At 37.1% G+C, this 6,903-nt stretch overlaps 1 pseudogene; it reads left to right on the top strand.

The window, feature by feature from the left end:
- Positions 1 to 278: 278 nt before the first annotated feature.
- LOC112394064 (putative 60S ribosomal protein L39-like 5) lies at positions 279 to 497 on the top strand (annotated as a pseudogene).
- Positions 498 to 6,903: the final 6,406 nt, after the last annotated feature.

Genomic DNA, 6,903 nt, shown 5'->3' with positions numbered 1-6,903 from the left:
TAAAAGGGCCAAGGGTGAAAGGAGAAGGAATCATTAGAGCCATGGCGCCTGCCAGAGAAGGGCAGCCTGAGGCCTTGGTAGCTTGAATTCAAGGGGTTGCAAGGGAGAGGAGGGGACAAGGTTGGACAGAAGGGATAGATTTTGGAGAAAAAGCCATGAGGACTTACTGATGGATTAGATCAGGTAGTAAAAACAAAACAAACAAACAGAAAACAAAATAAAGGGAGAGTATGATAGAGTTCTTCTAGGTTTGGAGCTAAATGTTAATAAGAAGCCAGATGTTGACATTTGCTCTCTTTTCTTCTCTGCCATCCTATGTGCGGTTGAATTTGCTCCTTGCCAGGTCTCCTCACAAGACTTTCAGGATCAAGCAATTCCTGGCCAAGAAACAAATGCTGAATCATCCCATTCCCCAATGTATTTGAATGAAAACTGGTAATAAAATCAGATACAACTCCAAGAGAAGACATTGGACAAGAACGAAGCTGGGTCTATAAGGAGGCTCAAATATGAAGTGGCACACATTTATGTTGTGTCAAGGTCACTTGCATCTTACCATATCACGGTAGTGGGAACATCACTACTGTCTGAAAAGCCACATGTGTTTTATGGGAGAAATGGAATGGTTGGTTCTTTTGTTGTCAGTGTTTCTGCACTAGTGCTTTGGGGCTTAGTAATAAATATGTGAAACCTTTCGTTGGAAAAAATATGTTGACATTTGATGTACTTGGTTAAGACTCTCCAGTCTGCTCTAGGGAGAGGATTTCACACAAAGTAAAGAGAGGAGTAGGTTTTGTCCTGTCCTAAAATGCATTTGATAAAGTGAGCTTGGTCTTCAGGAGAGAGATTCTTTTTCTTCCATCCAAAATCAAGTCTTAACAGAGGCATCACGCTTCAGATGAAGGTTAAAAGAACCAGAGCGGTGCCATGACCGTAATTGATGACGACGTGAAAAGCACCTGTTAATGCTGCAAACCTCTCACCTTCCGGGTCAGTTCCACTTGGCAGGCAGCATCTTTCACGTCCAGGGTGAAGAGTGGCTCAGCCACCAGGATATCCTGTGTCAGTGATGTTTTCCACCACATGGTGTTCATCAATAAAGAGTGGATGGCAACAAATCAATTGCTGTGATGCAAGTTGGGCAGAGATAAGTGTGACAGTGAGAAAGTGTGCAAACTTCAGTCTCCTCAACTCTGAGGGGTAAGAGTTGTTGAGAAGGTCAAATGGGATAATGAATGTGCCAGCACTTTGGAAACAATGAAGACCTAACAGCAACTTGTCATGATTATATCAAACACTATTATATATTTTATTATATTTGATTCTTCCACAGCACCTTGAACTTAGTATAGACTCCATACATTTTTTTGTCAAATTTAATTAAGTAAGTACAACAAACATGGCCATAAACCAGGTGGATTTGTTTGGCAAGTACTCATGGACTGATCATTAGAGATTGGTACCATGGTTCCCCGACTTATATTCAGATGTCCTTTATCAGGAAGAGAAAATGGCCAGCTGCAGCTGTCCTCAGTCTGACACAAAGTATTCTGGCCTAAAACATGACACATCAGGGTCTTGCAACCTCAAATATGTGGGAGGTAACTTCATTACACTATCAGATTATTAATGAGGCTCACTCATACTCCAGCATTAGAGCTTCAAAGGGTAGTCATTATGTCCAAAGGCAAGTTTTTGGGTGGGTCTGTCTGACTGAAAGAGTAAAAATTTTCATATCGTTCTTAAAGGTTTTATTTATGTAAAATAACTTATTACTTCAGGTTTCTATCAGGTAGATTTGGGGAGATAACTGACCTACTGGATCTATCCATCAGCCATGTCTGTGGCTACCCTGAGATCCTATCAGTTTCATGTTGGAGAGAAAATAGTGGAATTCTTTGTCCTCTCATACACAGCATTGTCTAAAGATAATGAAACTCATATGATAAATTATAAATGCAACTTGATTTTCTCCATAACCTGTCTCATCAACTAAAATTGTTCACAAAAATTTAAAGTTAGATTTATAAGCTAATTTTCTAAAAGATACGGCATCTAAATTCACTATTTGTTGAATGGATTACTTTTTAAATACCACCCAGTTTTACCTAAGAGCTACTATCACATTTTTTCGTTTGTTTTCTAAAGTCCAACCTCTATCTCCCTTTTTGTCTTCATACAGTCTTCTGATTTGATAGAAAGATTAAATGTCAAACTTAATTTAAAATCAATATTTTCTGAGGCTGAGCTGCAGTTAGATCTAGACCTGGACTTAAAGAGTACAGTATTTAACAATAGAACATCCCTCCAAATATGCATCTTCAAAAATAACTTATCATGACCATACCTATCATAACAGTTTTATTAGCATCTGTGCATATTACATGTCAAAGTCCATCAATTTTATTAGCCAAGCCAGGATAGAATGTTATTGAAGAACTGATGAAGATGTTTATAATAATTGTAACTGGTAGAAATGGCAAAGCTCTGATTCACTTTGATCTTCATGGAATCATACAAAGTAGGAAGTCTTTGGGTCATCTTGTTTATTTCCATGGCATTAAGGGTGACTGGACATTATCCGGTGTCCTTTGTATTTGTTTTGGGAATAAGGTAGATCAGGAAATACAGGTAGAGAACAGCAGTGACCCAGAGCTTTTAAAAAATTCTGTCAAGTAGCCTGGCTTCAAAGGAGAGTGCCCGGCCTGGTTCATAGATGTTATCACATTCTACTTAATAAACTCGTGCAGATAAAAAAATATCTACCCTGGGCATGAAAAAATTATTTAATCTACATATTCCAAGGCCCTCAGGGAAAATCAGAAAGATCTTTATAATAATCATCCACTATAAAAAGAAATGTAGCCTTACTTTCTACACCTTTCATAAGAATTCGTGTTGGGGAAGAAACTCTTGAGCATTTGCTACAGTTGGCAAACCCTGCTGGGGGCCCCCAGAGAATATTATCTGGTATGTGCAGTATCCATGAGATCTGTGTCTATGGGTCTATGAACCCCTGAGCCATGTCCTTGATCCTACACAGGTGGACGTGACTGGAGGACATCTTTATCTCCGACCTTGTGAGTCAGTTCAGATTTTCCTGGGGTAGAAAGAAAGAGGTGTTTTTCCAGAAGCTTCTCTTTTTCCAGAAGCTCTGCTCCTTATTTATACTAACGTCTCCCTAAGAGTAACTAAGCTTCTCTTTACAAATCCTGGATGCCACTTTTAAATTGTTATTTGCTCCAAAGATCTCTGTCTCTCCAAGCCCCAGAACTAACGCACTCACATCCCTCCCAGGCTATTTTCTCCCCCATTTTTATGAAGTCTTCCATCAGGTAGGGAAGACTCTATCCTCTAAGCCAGCACTTCTCAAACTTGAGTGCACACCCAAATCACCTAGAGAATCAGTCTCTCACCACCAGAGATTTTGATTCATTAGGTTGAGCTTTATGACTGAGAATGTGCATTTCCATCCAGCTCACAAATCACACTTGAGTAGCACTGCTTTAAGTCACATTAAGAGCATCTGAATTGCCCAGTTTCAAATTTCCATCCCATCAGTCACTATTGATTTTGCTACAGCAGAGGAGACTTTCCTCCATCCACAGTGATTCTCACTTCTTCTGGGTGCTAATGGTCTGACTTGCCATGATGCTGCCATCATTCATCACCTCAATTTGATTATAGCTCTGTCTGCCACTAGTGAATGGAGGCTTTGTCCAAACTTAGATTGTTGTGTTCTTGAATTGCATTGCTCCTCAAGCCCCATACAGGCTAGATGAGTGGTGTTCTCCATCAGTTATATTCTTGGAGGGGCTTATGTCCTTTAGCTACAGCTAGATTCAGAGTAGTCCCCTTGCTCAAACTTTCACCTATACAGTTTGCTATGTTCTGAATATTACTGTCTCCCCAAAATTCATAAGTTGAAACCTAACTCCCAAAGTGATGGCGTCAGGAGGTGGGTCCTTTGGGGGTAATTAGGTCATGAGGCAGAGACTTCTTGAATGAGATTAATGCTCTTAAAGAGACACCACAGAGTTCCCTACCCCCTTCTGCCATTTAAGGATATAATGAGAAGTTTGCAACCCAGAAGATTGCCCTCATCCAACTGTGCTGACACCCTGATCTCTGACCTCCAGCCTCCAGAACTGTGAGAATTAAATTTATATTATTTAGAAGTTACCTAGTCTCTGGTAGTTTGCTGTAGTAGCCCAGACAGACTATGACACTATTATATCCTGCTTTATCCATAACTCCTGCTAGATAGTGGGCTCCATAAATCTTCCCGTTACAGTTGATTGGGTAAGAAGTGAATATCTAACCCCAAAAACGAGATATCCACAAAGAAATCTGAGCCAATTAGATCCCTTCATTCTGTTTTGTTGTTGTCATTTTAAAAGATTTTTTAAGAACAGTTTTATGTTCACAGCGAAACTGAGAGGAAGATACAGAGATTTTCAATGTATCCCCTGTCCTCAGACATGCATAGCCTCCTCCATTTTCAATGTGCCCCACCAGAGTGGTATATTTGTTACAACTGATGAACCTACATTGACATATCATAATTATCTGAAGTCTATAGTTTACTTCATAATCATCTGAAGTCTATAGATTGACATATCATAATCATCTGAAGTCTATAGATTGACATATCATAATCATCTGAAGTCTATAGTTCACTCACAGTGTTGTGCATTCTGTGGATATTGTTGATTCTTATGGATTTTCTATAAAATGATTATGTCATCTGTGAACAAAGACAGTTTTATTTCCTCCTTCCCAATCTGTATCACCTTTTATTTTTTTTGTCTTATGGCATAAGCAAGGACTTCCAGTATGATGTTGAAAAGGAGTGGACATCCTTGCCTTGTAGCTGATCTGAGTGGGAGAGCTTTGCAGTTTTCACCATTGTATAATGTTAGCTCTAGGTTTTCTGTAGATAGTCTTTATCAACTTGAGGAAGTCCCCCTCTATTCTTACATCACTGAAAATTTTTATCATGGATGGGGGTTACATTTTGTCAAATACTTTTTCTGCATCTACTGATACGATCATGTGTTTTTTTCTTTTTATCCTGTTAATGTGATGGATTATATTTATTGATTTTCAAATGTTGAATCAGCGTGGCATACATGGGGTAGACCCACAGATCATAGTGTATAATTCTTTTTATATATTTTGTATTCAATTTGCTAATATTTTGTTGAGGATTTTGCATCTCTATTCATGAGAGATATTGGTCTATAGTTTTCTTTTCTTTTAATGTCTTTCCTTATGGTATTAGTGTAATGCTGGCCTCATAGGGTGAGTCAGGAAATATCCCCTCTGTTTGTAACCTCTGAGAGAGATTTTAGAGAACCAATATAATTTCTTCCTTACATATTTGGTAGAATTCACCACTGAACACATCTGAGCTTGGTGATTTCTGTTTGTTAATTAAATTTCTTTAGTAGATATAAGCCCCAAATTGGTATAATTTCTTCCTTACATATTTGTTAGAATTCACAACTGAACATATATGGGCTTTGTGCTTTCTGTTTGTTCATTAAGTTTCTTTAATAGACATAGGCCTATTCAAATGTCTATTTCTTCTTCTGTAAGTTTTAGCAGATTGTCCTTTAAAAATTGGCCCATTTCATCTAGATTATCTTATTTGTGGGCATAGTTCATATTATTATTTTTTATTATTCTTTTAATGTCCATGGGATCTGCAGTGATGGCCCCTCTTTCATTTCTGATATTAGTAATTTATATCTTCTCTCTCCCTCTCTTTAGCTATCCTGGCTAGAGGCTTATCAGTTTTACTGATCTTTTTAAGAACCAGCTTTTGCTTTAATTGATTTTCTCTAGTGATTCCCTGTTTTCAATTTTATTGTGTTCTCCTATGATTCTTATTATTCACTTTCTTCTGCTTACTTTGGATTTAATTTGCTTTTCTTTTTTTACTGTCCTAAAATGGAAGCTTAGATGACTGATTTTAGGTCTTTCTTCTTTTCTAATATATACATTCACTGCTATTAAGTTCCCTCTAACCACTGCTTTTGTTGCATTCTACAAATTTTGATAAGTTGTGTTTTCATTTTCATTTACCAATATATTTCAAAATTTCTCTTGGAATTTCTTAGATGACTCCTTTGTTACTTAAAAGTATCTTGTTTAATCTCTACTTATTTGGGGATTTTCCAGTTATCTTTCTATTATTGATTTCTGGGTTTATTCCATTGTGATCTGAGAGCAGATGTTATATAATTTTTATTCTTTTAAACTTATTAAGGTGTATTTTATCTCCCAGAATATGGTCTATATTGGTGATATTTCATGTAAGCTTGAGAATAATGTGTATTCTGCTGTTGTTGGAAGAAGTAGTCTATAGTTGTCAATTTTATTGTATTGATTAATGGTACTGTTGAGTTCAGCTATGTCCTTACTGATTTTCTGCCTGCTGTATTCATCCATTTCTGATAGAGAAGTAGTGAAGTCTTCAACTATGATAGTGGATTCATCTATTTCTTCTTGCAGTTCTATCAGTTTTTTCCTCACATAGTTTGACACTCTGTTTTATGTGCATACATGTTAAGAATTGTTAGGGCATTAGCCCCTTTATCTCTGATAACTTTTCTTGCTTTGAAGTCTGCTTTGTTTGAAATTAATATGGCTATGCTTGCTTCCTTTTGATTAGTGTTAGCATGGCATATTTTTCTCCATCCATTTACTTTTAATCTATATGAGTCTTTATATTTAAAGGTAGTTTCTTGTGGACAACATATAGCTAGATGTTATTTTTTTGATACACTCTGACAATCACTGCCTTTTAATTGATGCATTTAGAACATTGCTGTTCAAAGTGATTATTAATATAGTTTGCTTAATAGCTACCAATTACAGTTTAGGTTTTCTTACTCC

The sequence above is a fragment of the Neophocaena asiaeorientalis genome, unplaced genomic scaffold (assembly GCF_003031525.2).
Source record: "Neophocaena asiaeorientalis asiaeorientalis breed wild unplaced genomic scaffold, Neophocaena_asiaeorientalis_V1.1 scaffold134, whole genome shotgun sequence".
Classification (NCBI taxonomy): domain Eukaryota; kingdom Metazoa; phylum Chordata; class Mammalia; order Artiodactyla; family Phocoenidae; genus Neophocaena; species Neophocaena asiaeorientalis.
This window is presented reverse-complemented; position numbering and strand designations above follow the sequence as displayed.